We start from the raw sequence: 15444 nt of genomic DNA, 5'->3' as shown, positions 1-15444 counted from the left end.
TTATCTTCGGACTTGGTATACACTTCCCTTCTGGAACTTTCTCGATTGACATTGCGTCAGAAACTTGGTAGACCCATGGTCCCTTGTCATCTTCCACTTCAATGAAAGGCACAATGGTGTTGTTGTGAGCGCACAAATTATCTTCGCCGTGCACCACTATTTCCTGTCTGTCCCATTCAAACTTGACCATCTGATGGAGTGTTGATGGCACTGCTTTAGCGGCGTGAATCCACGGTCGCCCTAACAACAAATTGTAGGAAACAATGATATCCAGCACTTGGAATTCCATTGTGAATTCTACTGGACCTATGGTTAGCTCCAACATTATTTCCCCGACTGAGTCTTTTCCTCCGCCATCAAATCCCTGCACATAGATACTGTTCGTATGGATCCTCTCCTCTTCTACTTTCAGCTTGCTTAGAGTGGAGAGAGGACAGATGTTCGCACTTGAACTATTGTCAACCAATACCCGGGTAACCACGGCATCCTCGCATTTCACTGTTAGGTAAAGGGCTTTGTTATGCTCAGTACCCTCTTTCGGCAATTCATCATCGGAAAAAGTGACTCTGTTTACTTCAAAAATCTTGTTGGCTATCTTTTCTACATGGTTTACCGAGATCTTGTCGGGAACATGGGCCTCATTCAGGCTTTTCATCAGTGATTGACGGTGCTCATCTGAATGGATTAGCAAAGAGAGTAATGAGATCTGAGCGGGCGTTTTCCTCAACTGTTCTACAACAGAATAGTCATGTACTTTCATTTTCCTCAAAAATTCCTCTGCCTCTTCTTTAGTTACAGCTTTCTTTATCGGCGTTGAATTATCTTTGGCTCTTCTTAATTCCTCGGGAGCAAAACACCTTCCTGAGCGAGTCAAACCTTGCACTTCACAAACTTCTTCTTTGACTTCTTTCCCCTTGTAAATCACCGTCACCCGTTCATAATTCCAAGGAACAACCTTGCTGTTGATTACTGGAAGCTGAGTTACTGGTTTTATAATAACAGGCTCTGTGCGAGCACCCTTCACGACCACAACAGGTTTACTTGCGATGCCTGACACTACCACTTTAACTTTCTCTGGTTTCACTACAACAATGCTTGACGACCCTCTCTCGGCTACCACAGCTGGCTTATCATCTACCCCTCTCAACTGGACCGCTGATTTCCCACTGATTACTTTTTCCTTTGAGCTGGTTTCGCTGGAACGGATCATCATTACCGTCTGTGAGGGCTTCCTGGGCTCCCCCTCTTTGTGTATCAACTCAATCATGTGTGTCTCCTAGTGAGTTGGTAGTGGATTCTGATTGATATTTGGTGCTTCTAGGGATTGAACCTCGATTCGATGAGTATCAATAAGCTCTTGCACAACTGTTTTTAGTTTCCAACACTTCTCTGTATCATGCCCAGGGACCTCTGAACAGTACTCACAACTCACCGAGTGGTCAAGATTTCTAGGGGGAGGATTTGGAATTTTAGGCTCAATTGGATTCAACATGCCCAACTGCCTCAATCTGTGGAAAATACTGGTATATGATTCTCCCAGTGGAGTGAAAGTCTTTTACTTCTATGTCCTCTCATTCTCGAGGGCTGGGTTTGGTCGAAAACCTGTCCCGAGGGGATTTCTGTAGGCCCTTGGGGGTGGATATGTGTTTTGTGGAGCTGGGTATGTATTTTGTGGAGCCGGCACACGCCATTGTGCGTGTGCCGGGGTTTGGGTATAGGCTTGTGCATGATGGACGGAAAAATAGGGATCTGGCTGTGGGTAGTAGTGCTGTGGAGGGATATATGAAGTGTGGGGGTAATTTTGGTGGTAGGGTCGTGATTGGATATAGTAGGGTGATGGGCCTCTAGATCCGAACCAGGCTCCGGACTCAACAGTCGTGACATCTTCTTTCTTCTTCTTCCCAAGTACACCCCCAGTGCTGTTTTGGATGGCCTGAGTGGTCGCCTTGATCGCTGAATAACTCATGATTTTGTTGGACTTAAGCCCCTCCTCAACCATGCCTCCCATTTTTACAACCTCATTAAAAGACTTGCCAATTGCGGACACCAAATGACCAAAGTAGTTGGCTCCAAAGCCTGCAAAAAGTAATCGACCATCTCGCTTTCTTTCATTGGGGGATCTACCCTTACTGCTTGCTCCCTCCACCGGAAACTATATTCTCTAAAGTTTTCACTGTGCTTCTTCTCTAGTTTAGTCAAAGATAGTCGGTCTGGAATGATCTCAAGATTATACTGAAAGTGACAAGCGAATGCTTGTGCCAGATCATCCCATGTGTACCATCTTCCGTGATCTTGGCAGGTGTACCACTCCAATACTGCTCCGCTCAAACTCTGACTGAAGTAAGCCATTAGCAATTCATCCTTTCCTCCGGCTCCCCTCATCTTACTGCAAAAACCTCTCAAATGAGCCACCGGATCACCGTGTCCGTTGTACAAGTCGAATTTGGGCATTTTGAACCCTGCCGGTAGTTGTACATTTGGGAATAAACACAAATCTTTGTAAGCCACGCTTACCTGACCTCCTAGTCCTCTCATATCCCTGAAGGATTATTCTATGCTTTTCATTTTTCTGAACATCTCTTCATGTTCGGGATTTTTGGCTGGTCTCTCAACTTCTCTCGGGAAATCAGAACGTGGATCGTAGGGGTAGGTTTCAGGAGCTTTGAATGTGGGTTTCAGGGGATAATATTGGTTGTCCTGAGCTTGGAACACGGGTTCACTCAGGGATCTATAGAGTGCAACTGGTGGAGATATCACAAAGATAGGGGTGACTGGCGGAGGAGGGCATGGAATCGATTTTGGCGGTAGAGCTTGCGACATATGAGAAGTAGTGCCATGGTAGTGTTGATAAATGGGAAAACCTGGATTGGTGGCGGGATGATCCTGAGACTGGGCTAATGGTGGGGTAAAAGCCGGGTTGGCTGGGTAAGACGGTGGTGATTGCCCATGGGACCAGGCCTGGTACATTTTGGCCATCTGTTGCTTAAGCTTGAACATCTCCTCTTTCATTTTATTGACGTCCAACTCCTCTACCTCAACACTAGTGTCGACCTCCGGGATAGACATGATTTCTGGTATTGGTCCCTTTGATCTGGTTTGGTAATGATAATGTGCAAGTATCCTCTAAATAAACTAACTTCTTGAATTCTCTAGAAATCAACAAACTTGTTAGTTTTTAAAGTTTAACACATATGCAATTACATGTTGGGATGCAATGCACCTAGACAATTAACCATTTTCTATCATGTATTTGCTTCGGTTGCGTGCATCACTCCGACCTCTCATAATTGTGCCCCTTCTTTTAAGCTTCCTTTATTCTATCCTTCTTTATTTATTTTTCATTTTCCCCTTTTTCGTTTTTAGTGGTGGTCGAATCTTATAGAGATTGCCTACGTATCATGTCCCCACATGAATCAGACTGTGCGTAGTTCTGTCCTATAAGTGCGAAAAGTAAAGAGACAATTTTTTGAAAATTTTCGATTTTTCATTAATAAACATTCTATTACAAATCAGACGCTTTTGGAAAGGAAAATAACAGCCTCGAAACCAAACCAAGTACGAACTAAATAACTTCTGATAGACTCTGATGCGAAAGAAAAAACAGACTCTAACAAACAACAGACTCTAAGAAAAAAGAAAATGCAGATTCGAACTATGAACACATTAAAGTTTTAAATTTGGGTGCCCGCGGGGCGTCATTCGGCCTCGCCGCGGGCTTAGGTGTAAGGTCCCTTTCCAGCTGTTCCAATTCATACATGATTTGCTTCACAAATATCATCACCGTCGAGAAGAAAGTAGTGCGGGTCATGTTTTCACACACCCGACATTTCCTAGTAATAGCATGAGCAATAGTTAGAATCTTGTCCCTGGTTCGGTCTTTCTCTAGGAGTAGGCGTTCTATCTGATCCCCTCTAGCCTTCAAAACCCGAGAATCATGCAGATGTTGTTTTTGTAACTGCTGTATTTTATCTTCCATTGAGGCCATTAGATTGTAGCAGTGTTTACTTTCGGTTTCAAAAGCCTTGGCTTGTTTAGCCGCCTTGCTCTCTAGGGTGGTCACCTTCCTTTTTAGACTGGCAATGGTCTTTTCATAATCTTTCCTTGCCTGCTGTAAGTACTATGTGCGTTCTTTTGTTCTTTTTGCCCATTGTGCCTGGAGTGGTGCTATGGTACCCTCAGATTGCTTCAAATCATTCCAGCACTCACTGATTTCTTTTTTCAACCCTTTTATTAACCGGTCATCCGATCGACTCCTTTGTTGGTTGTCAGCATCTATCCTCATTTGTCGGATTTGGGCTTTCAGTGCCTCATTTTATTGGGCCAATTTGTTCTTTTCTCCCTGATCGGCGTCAACTTGCAGACTATTTTCAAATTCCAGGTCTCTAATCTGTTGCTTCAGCTTGCCTATTTCTTCCCTGTAACTCACTTCTTTAGCCAACCAATCCCACTGTTCTTGCGACGCCTTGACGAACTCCTAGAGATGGGTCTTCTGGCCGGTCTCCCAAACTCGATTTCTCTCCTAAACCAAGCAAGGTATCCTGGCAAAACTTCACCCTTGGACTGATCACATACACATGTATTTGCTGTTAAGTATTGACACTCACTCCAAATTTGTTGGACTGCTGCTTCATGAAATTGTCCGTTGGGCCCGATCTCGACTACTTGGCCACTAAGATCTTCATCTTTTGGAACTATTTGGCATCTCCCCAATTGCCTCAAAACTCGATAAGGGGTATAGGGATGGATACTCCTGAGCCCCATCAAAAGGAAATGAGGTCCAGTAGCTGGCATATATATGATTTCATCCACAGGCAACCATCCAAATGTCCATTCTATTTGGCTCGCAGTGACAGAACGGAGGCGCGCTGTCCACTCTGTGACCCCTTCTGGTAAGCTGATTCCGTCAAACTTCGTAGGAAATTCCTCTATGCATGTTTTCTTCGTCGACCCATAACTCATAAATTGAGGACGACGACATAGGTGTTCGATCATCCACATCTGCAGCAACGCGTTACACCCCTCAAAAAGTCTCCCCCAGCTTTGCAGGCTGTGAGAGCGCGGAAGATTTCAGCTACTATCATGGGTGCGAGGGTGTTGTTGGCCTGAGTAAGTAAAGTGCTGACAACCCCAGATACTCGTATGTCAATGTTCCCGTCTTTTCTAGGAAACACCAGGAGTCCCAAAAAGGCTGCCATGAATGCAAAACACCTATGTTCTTCCCACTTAAGGCGATTTCCTTTGCTACAGATTTTGTTTTCCGGCTTATTGAACCCCCCTATGTGGCCATATCTATTGTATATAAACCGCAAAGTACAAAAACCAGCTGCCAAGTCTGGATTGTGGACTCCCTGCTTATTTTCAAAGAGTCTAGGAACCTGTGTATGGCTACGGCCCTTGGAGCAATCAGGTACTGGTGTCTCAGAGGAACCTTGGGACCCCCGATGTATCCGGATATTTCTTCCAATGTTGGGGTAAGTTCAAAATCCGAGAAGTGAAGTACGTTGTGAGCCGGGTCCCAAAATGCGACCAAGGCCTTTATGATATCCCCCCTAGGATTAATCTTCAGCAATCCAGTGAGGCCTCCCATGTATAGATTGACTGTGTCGCGCCCTGATTCGCCCAAGTCATCCCACCACATGTGCAACTCCAATGGGATCTTGTTCACAATTGTTACGTGCAAATTCTGACTTGTGCTCATTCTGCACATTTATTAGGGTGGTTAAGCAAAAATCACGATTCAAAGATAACATGGACACTTTTCTCTATTTTTTTTCATTTAAAATAAAACCTGGTTTTGCCAATACGGCCTTTCAGCACCTCGGGGTCGAAGATTTTAAGGCTGTGTCGGCTAACCGGTGAAAGCCCTAAAAAATGACCACAGGCGGCTGTTCTTGCAAAATAGCCTTCCGACGCCTTTTTAGGGATATTCGGCTATTTCTAGCAAGAATGACATCGCCCTAGTTATTTTCAAATAAAATTTTTGTTCTTTTGGCTAATTTCGCAAAGTGAAGTTGGACCCGATGGGGGTTGCCTACGTATCTCACACCCTGTGAGAATCAAACTGGCGTAGTTGAGGCCGATAAAACTAACTTTTTTTGAAAACCAGACTCTTTTCATTGGCAAATAAAACTATATTTTTTTCCTTTTTTTTTCTTTTTTTTTATTTTCTCAAAAATTCGGCAGAGTTTCGACACTATTTGGACATTGTTTTTTTTTCAAAACAGGTGATTAACTCTCTTTAACCCTCGTACCTCTATCTCTCTTTCTTCAAAATATTCAAAAGCCGGTCAACATGCAAGTCCGAAGCAAACAAATGCACAAGTAGCAAGTAAGATGCATCAGGATGGTCTTTTGTCATTTTTGGTACACCTGTTCTAGACAGACCCAACCCCTATGTTGAGCCTCCAAAGTCAAATGCACGTAATGCAAACAAACGTTCCTACTAGGGATCCGGCATGAAGCTGAGTTATTCTAGGTTTATAACCTGGGTATTTGTTCTAGAATGTGTACACGAGCGGACAACTCGAGTCGAGGAGGGGGCTACGTACCGGGAACCAAAAGGCTATCCGGCTTAGTAACCTGTCCGAGCCTCTTTCTTATTTCAAGGTATGACACTAACAGAATAGAGAGTCTTGACCAGCGAGCACATCCCCGAAGATGAGAAGAGAAGGGCTTCGTAGCAGTTTATATGCAGTTCAGATAATATCAAAGCGGTAAAAAGCATCACTTAGCACATTAGGCCCAAACATGTAAAAATCGGATAAAACAAGCCAATTATAACAATTATCTAAAGCTCGAATTCTGAACCCTGAACCAGAGATTCTGGGTTCGTCCCCAGCAGAGTCGCCAGAGCTGTCATACCTCCTTTTTTCTGCACCCGCAGGGGCGTAGAGGGAGTTTTTTCCAATTAAAGGACAATCGAAACGAGATTTATTATTTAATTCAGAGTTGCCACTTGGGAGGTTTATGGTGTCCCAAGTCACCGGTTGAATCCCGAATCGAGGAAAATATTGATTCTGTATTACAGTCCGGGAACCAGAAATTTGAGTAAGGAATTCTGTTAACCCGGGAGAAGGTGTTAGGCATTCCCGAGTTCCGTGGTTCTAGCACGGTCGCTCAACTGTTATATTTGACTTAAATTATTTGATTTTAACAATTATGAACCTATGTGCAAATTTTAATCTTAACCGATTTTATTCATTTTAAAAAAAATATTGCAACGTCATTAAAACAAGTCTTGAACCACGTCACATAAATGCACCCGTGGATTTTGGACATACTTTAACATCGTTGGGATTTGGATTTGGGTCACATAAATGCGCACTCGAGTTTAGGGAGGTAATGTTATAAAAATACGCGCCTACAGAGACTAACGTGTTATTATTTTGGGGAAGGCCGTGAAATTCGCTAAACGGCCCGTCCCGAAATCTAAGTATTTTAATACGAACCTTGAAAGAAGGCCTCGCAAGTTAGACATTTTATTTGGCGAGGCTCATCTCATTTGTTTTAAAAGGGTATCCTAAAGCAAGCTATAATTTTCTACTTAACTTGTCTCTAATAAAAAATAAAACCTAACTGATTATTATCTTTTAAGAAGTACTACATCTAGACCTGCAAACTCCAAACAGTCTGCGTGAGGGAATCATAATCCAGGCCCAACACAAACTGGACCAATCGCAGACATGGGTCCAGGCCCCAAACGGATATGCATGTTAGACCCAGGCCTGGGCCATTTATTTCGGCCCTGAAGCTTACACTTTATGCAAAGGTGCTGTCGAGCCCCAGCCGTCAAATTAAGCAATGCTTCAGTTCGATTATGCACAAGTGTTCACTGAAAGTTTTAAACCATCAAGTTTAATGAACTAACTCAACTCAACGAACAATTATTCTGATTTTTTTACCCCAGCCCTTATGCTAACCAAAATTACCAACTCGAGTTCATGTGTCTATCAGATTTAGAGCCGTTGTTCATGCTAGGAATTAACACGGACAATCATGGAAAAGCTTAACTTGTTGAGGTGATTAGCTACTATACCATGTTATTCGTAAAATTAGTCATGTCTAATTTTATACCCGTTTGTGATCCCAACACCCTAAATATGGAAGCTATAGTGATTGGCTATTACGATCCAGATTCACCTTCACATTAACGTCACAATTAACTAAATTAACTATAGCAAATCCGAGTGGCTTATACAGTCCAGTACAGATTCATGGTCATATAATCAATAATCCATAGTCTCTCTAGTTTAATTACAAGACAAGTTTCAGAAATTACTAATGCGTATTTGAAATCTATAACTACAAGCTATACTAATAGTGAAATACAGAAGCAAATTCATATGGTAGCAGTGCCTCGTCATTTGATTTCATAATCATTCAGATACATCGAATGAAACTTCAAGGCATTAGAGACAACAAGGTACCTAGAAATATAATCGAGTAGAAGGAGGAGTTAGCAACAGAAGAGCAAACAACAACAACCAGGAATTCAAACAGCAACCATCACAGTTCAAGACCAATTTTTACCTAGGATCAACTCGACCACAACCCAGAACAAGTTGAAAAACCAATAGCAACAGCAAATATCAAAACGAACAGACTCAATAGAGTTTGAATTAAACCAAAACTTAATCAGTAGACTACTGAACCATTTCATCAATGAGAATCACTGTCCAGAATTCGACTTACACCTATGAATGCAATGAAACAATATATTTTTGGTTTTCTGTTCTTAAACTCTCCAGAACTCTAAAAAAACTGAATGCCTTAGCTTTAAAATGCTGTCTGAGACTGCCTCTTCAAAGAACTCTCAAAACTCTGTCCCCCTCCTTCTAAGGTCTTCCCTGTTTATTATACCCTAAGACAGACCCCTTTTCCAGCCTGTTTTAACACTTAATCATTAAGAAATGTGTTTCTTCCATCACATTCCCTGACAGCCACTACTAAGTGTCTAATTTCATCGTTTAGTTCAAAGGTGTATGGGCAATGCTATATTTTAATCAATTCCTTTTAAGCCTCCACATACCATTATGTTTTGTTTCCCACTAACTATTAGATTAATGGTTAATTAAGTACTTTACTGACAACCCACTAGCAAGACCATTTGCCAAACTTTTAAACCCCAAAGTACCCCTGAAATTACTGTGATTTACTGTCCTAGTCCAATCCCTTGTACCTCATCAGCTACAACCAATTTCCTTAGTCAAAATCAAACAACAACTCAAACTATACAGATTAGATCAAATAGCAAACTGATATTAAACTGCTAAGATGCACATGTATATGGGAATAACCGACTACATTCACAATTCTAAACCAAACCTAGACAAAAATGAATGAAACATTGTAATATCACGAATTCATATGCAACAAACTGATTGGCAACGGAGAGGAAAGAATCAAACATAACATAATAAGATAATTTGAACCAACAGTAATATCAAACGATCACAGTTTTATACAATCACTCACTGAACTTGCCTAACTCGAAATACTCAACAATGTAAAGAAGAAACTAATCCAGAGTGAAACCAAACAGATAGGGGTTCGAGCGATTTCAACTAAATCCAATTAACTATAAAATCCAATTAATACAGTGATGAAAATTTGGACCAGAAAAAGGTCCGAAAGAGGGGGGAAAAAGTAATTGACAAACATAGCAATGAAACCTAATTAGGCAAACAACAAACAACAATCAAAAAAAGAAAAAGGAAAAGAGGAGAAATACCTCAAAATCAGAAACCAAATGAACTCCGTTCTTATTGACACTTCGTCTTGAAATTTTGAAGCCAAAACAGACCTTAATCGAGTGTTCTCGACTGAGAACACTCGACTAAAGTCGGTTAAAACCTCAAAATTTTAACTCCGTACACAGTCTGAAGTTTAGTTCTTTTAGGGTTTGCCTTCGATTTGAAATTCGAAAGGCTCTAACAAGATTCGGATAGAACTGGGGTGGGATTTGGGACGAGGGTAGCTAGGTGGTTCAATGGGGTAACTTTGGGACTGGTTAGGTAGATTTAGGGTTTTGCTCGAATCTTCGATTGAAGATTCGAAACAAACCGGAATGATTCGAGGTTAAGGGGGTAGGGATTTGTGTTGAGGGTGGTTAGAAGGTTCAGGGGTGTGAATTTGGTAGTTATCGGAGAAGGTGAGGTTTTTGGCTGATTCTTTGATTGAAGATTCGAGAAGATCGGGGATGATTCGAAGGTAGTGGTTAGAGGGGTTGGGGTGAGGAGGTTGAGGGGAAGCTATGATGTGAAATTGGGGGTCATTGGACCACCGGAACCGCCGTGAGGCGATTTCCGGTGGGCGGAGCACGGTGGTAAGGGGCGGAGGGTTCCTTTGGTCTCTAAGGCTTAGAGACGAAGAGGTGAGGGGTGGTTTGGCTTGGGGGGCGGGGGTATGGTTTGGGCTTATATAGTGGGGTGGGAATTTGATCTTGGCCATTGGATCATTCACGATCAACGGCCTGGATTACTTCACTAATGAGAAACGACGTCGTTTGGTTTTGTGAGGGGATCGGGTTAGACCGGGTACAGGGAATGGATCAAAAACGGGTTATGGGAGGGGTGATCTGGACCGTTCGATCAAAACAAATCAAAGGCTTGGATTTATTGGCCAGATACGACATCGTTTGGATATATCCAGAGACGGACTGGATTGGGGCGGGTATTGGGCTGATTTTTTGGGTATTGGGGCGGGTATTGGCCAGATACGACGTCGTTTTGATTGATATGCCTTTCGTAAATAATTGGAATCAAATATTTATTTTTCATGAAGCTCGTAATCATAACATGATTGATTCCTTGATTCTTACTTTTAGATCTTTAGTAGAATCTTGACTTCTTCTTTATTGGTACTCTTCCACTTTGCTTTCTTACTTCCTTCTTTAAAATTATTTTCTTACAAATAAAATAAGTTATTTTCCGTCATTAAAACATGTATCTAACACGTTGGTCACTGGGGTTTGAAGTACCGTTACACCAGTGTAGGTAATTCGTTCTATGTTACGAGAAAATAATCCTAAACTTTGGGTGTTAGGAGAGGATTAAGTTCCTTAAGGAAATATTGTTAATTAAGTGAGCTCGAATTAATTTTTACTTCTTTTACATTTCTATTTTCCATTGTTTAAATTTTTTAAATTTATATTTCTCGATACAGATTAAAGGTAGACTTCATCCATCCTACGCCCTGGCTTTCTTTTTAGTTTTCCAATCTTCTGTCCTTTATTCTTGCAGATGCAAATTATAGATGACCTAGTGACATTTATGCCAAACCAGAGCATTCTTCTCAAGAAAAGAAAGCGGAGAAGGTGACTGGATTTCACTTTTTATCATTCCTTACTGCTCCTCAATTCACATTAAGTGTTGTCTTATTTCCCAAGCCACTCAGAGCATGAAGCAAGGGTCAAAACTTTAGGCGGGGGCCTCTGTTGATAGAGCTAAAGCAGTCATTCATTAATCCACCCTCGACCTACTAACAATTTTACCAATTGTTCAATCTAATAACAACTTGGCATAACTTCTTAAGGGGTTGTAAAGTCGCACATCTGCAAAAATTTACTCAACAAATCAAAATCAATATGTTAGCTTTTCTACAAGGTGCAAATTAATTCTCGCAGGGTTTAAAATTATGGATAATTGAAATATAACCTTTATCTGGGAATCAAAAATTATATATTAATATATTCTCCTATAACCTAACTGGTTTTATCAGATTCCAAATGTTTAAATTCACCCAATAATAAATATTTATCAAATTATGAGGTACTGGTTGTATTTTGGACAGTTATGTTTCATCAAAAACTGCTTTATGAACCTGAATAAACATTGTTCTAACCAAATGCCTTAACTAATGATTTTGCTTTATATTATAGTAATAAAATAGCAAAGCAAATCTTGACACATGTATGATAGCTTTTGGATGGGATAAAAATATATATTTAAAGTTCACTTCAACCACAACCACCCCTTAAGAATAAATAAATCTGAACAGGAAAACAGTCTTCTTAGTGAAGGGTAAAGGAAGAAACCATACTTTTACATCTTATGAACTTACTAAAGTCTTTAAATCATTTCCAAGACTAATCAAGTCCATAATGGCCACCACCGAAGGCTCTAGTGGAGTGATAAGTATTCCTTCATCATTAATTAGAGGTCTCGAGTTTGAACCTCGAGTGTGAAAGCATCTTCGTTAGGGAGCATTTTACACTCTAATATGAGACTTTCTGATGCAGATATGAACTTAATTGGATCTTTTGCGAATACTGAATACCGAATAAAAATTAAAATGAAAATACCATAATGATGAAGGATTTTGTTTCTTTTCCTTTTTCCCGTTTCAACAATTAAACAAAAAATACACATTGTTGGGCTTCTTGTAGGGAGCATAGAGTACGGGGATTACACAAACATTTTTTTGTGAAAATAGCACGAGCTAGCATGTTTTGGAACTAGTAATTGAAAAATAGTCAGCTTTGTAAAGTCATTGAGAAATAGTCACTATTTTGCTGCAACACGGAAAGTTCCAGCATAATATACTGGAGATTGGAGCACCTGTGTATGGACTTCCAGCATATTCTACTGGAACTCCAGCATATTATGCTGAAAGTCGAGTATATTATGTTGGTACTCTAGTATATTATGTTGGAATATTTTTCGGATTTTGAACAGTATTTTTGTTCAAATTTATCTTTTACATGAAAAATGGCTAAATTTCAATTACTTTTGAAAGTGTGACTATTTTTCAACTACCACTTATAAATCTGGCTATTTATGAATTTCACCCACTTTATTTGGGTCAAAATTCTTAATTTGAACTTTTATTGACCCATTTTGGTTAGAGAGTGCGTTGAACGATGGCATAGTGGATTGACTTCATTTCATTTCTAACTGGTCCATTCTTTTTCGGCCCATTTCGATCGTTTGGCGTATGTAACCTAGAATGAATGAGAAGAATTAACCCAAATAACTGCTCATCAAACCACTTTAACTATAAATGGCCAGTGAAGGTATAATATATATCTATCTCTCTCTCTCTCTCTCTCTCTCTCTCTCTCTATATATATATATATATATATGCATAATCGATGTACTTATATGTGTATAATTGTGTATAATTAATGTATAATCTATGTATATGGTTAGAAAAAAGTAAACAATGAATATGACCGGCTATTTGTGTAAAGATCAACTTAACCCCGTATTTTTGACTTAAAGTAAATACGGGATCTAGCAGAAAATTTGATTCTTTTTTATCTCCGGATCGGGTATTTCTGAAGTACAAAGGGAGTTATATCATCTCATGGCGGATTGGCGAATTTTTGGGCCGAGCTGGATTTGAACCAGCGTAGACATATTGCCAACGAATTTACAGTCCATCCCCATTAACCGCTCGGGCATCGACCCAGGAAGAATCAATTTTAGACTTATTGGTAATCCATGATCAACTTCCTTTCGTAGTACCCTACCAAAAAATATTAAATTTTCAATCCATAATTCCAAAAGTGTAATTGGTTCAATGATATAATTCTAAATATTAAACTCATCATATTTAACTTCTGAATTTGCATATCATTTCATGATAACTATTACATAACTAAATTTTTAATAACTTGATAGGTAAAAAGATTTTTACATAAATGTTAGAACTCTGCTTCTAATAAAGAGCAAGAATGACTCAATCAATGTCATATCTTTGCCCCCCTTTTACTTGATAATATAGACAAATTCTTTGATTAAATTTTTTTTTCTCTACATAGAGGGAGGAGCAAGGAGAAAGGATAAATAAGGAGGGAAATACAAGGTGGGTAATCGACCTTTACCTAAGGTAAAAATTTAAATAATCAGCCAACTCGACTACTAAGATTTCTCATACCTTTACTTACAATTCTATGAACTTGTTGACAATCTCTCTTTTCACTCTCATGAGTCAACCTAACGTTATAACCAATATTTATGTTTTAAAATAGGGTTGAACTCTTTAGAAAATATAATGTAAGTTACAAGCAACTGATTGTGCAACATGTTTTCAAAGTGATAACAACTACTAATAAAAAGTCCCAGATATGGTTATCATCATAGGCAGATCTAGAATTCGACATCATGGAATACTATTACATTTAATATAAATTTATCATTGTTCAATTGGATCAGGCCTCACTGCTAATATCTGATTATTGCTCAATATTAATTTTTTTCCTCTCTCTAAAAGGTAACTAGATTTAGTAAATAAAAATGGCGTCAAGTTTCATGACAAATTGCCATATTTTTTAACTTGGCACATTCTAATACTCCATCCGTCCTAGTTTCTTTGGACTTTCTTAGGGGTGGGCATAGTTTGGGCAAACCTGAAATTCAAACCGAAATTCGAATTTTTTGAATTTTTGGTTTAGATTTTCGGATTACGGATTGAATTTTGGATTTAATTTTGTACAATTTTGGATTTGGTACTTCGGATTTTTGGATATTTGAAAATCCAAATTTTTTATACTTTATATTTAGTCCGTTATTCATATGCAAGTAGTAAGAAGTTCAATACCCTACCCATTAGATATTATCTCATATATTCACTATTAATTACTAAAATTACTATTTTAATATTTTATATTTGGATATGGTTTTACTATTGCTACTTCTTATCAAACGTATTAATGTCTTTGTTGCATTTTCTTAATAATAATTTCATTACTTGAATACTTTATTTGGATGATTTCAGTGAGAATGAGGAACTTTTCAGGCAATTTAACATGAGTACTTCATTTGGATATTTATTTTTGTAAAAAGAAGAAACATCTCAACTTATAAGCACAAAATTAAAAATTCAAAATATCCAAATCAATTAATCTGAAACCGACTTAAAAGATCCGATCCAATTCGAACTTATTGGATTAGATTTGAATTGTCATTTTTTCAATCCAAAAATTAAAAATCCAAACCGAAATTTTAAATTCAATTCGAATGCCTAAACGCCCACTCATAGACTTTCTTCGCTTATTCATGATACATTTTTGATCAATAGGAATGAAATTAATTTAATTTTGATATCAAATTATAGATGTTCAAAACATATGAAAAGTACTACTATTAATGTCACGACCCCAAAACCAACCCGATCGTGATGACACCTATCATGGAACTAGGCCAGCCGATACAATCCCAAAACCAATCATTATTTACATTCTTAGGATAAAATCAAAGCTTTTTAACAATAAACCTTTATAAAGTGTTTAAAACAAAACAACAGTGCGGAAAGAAAGCCCGATATCGGGGTGTCACTAGTCATGGGCATCTGCTACAACTGTCTGACAACATCAGGACCAACATGGCCGAGAAAATCACTGAATACAACTAAGGGAGAATAAGGAGGGAGAAAAGCAGGGTTGCGATTGTCAGGCAGCTACCTTGCTAACTCTGATGAACCTGCCACTGAGTAATCAACACC

The sequence above is a fragment of the Nicotiana tabacum genome, chromosome 20 (assembly GCF_000715075.1).
Source record: "Nicotiana tabacum cultivar K326 chromosome 20, ASM71507v2, whole genome shotgun sequence".
NCBI classification, from domain to species: domain Eukaryota; kingdom Viridiplantae; phylum Streptophyta; class Magnoliopsida; order Solanales; family Solanaceae; genus Nicotiana; species Nicotiana tabacum.
Note: the sequence above shows the minus strand (reverse complement) of the source record.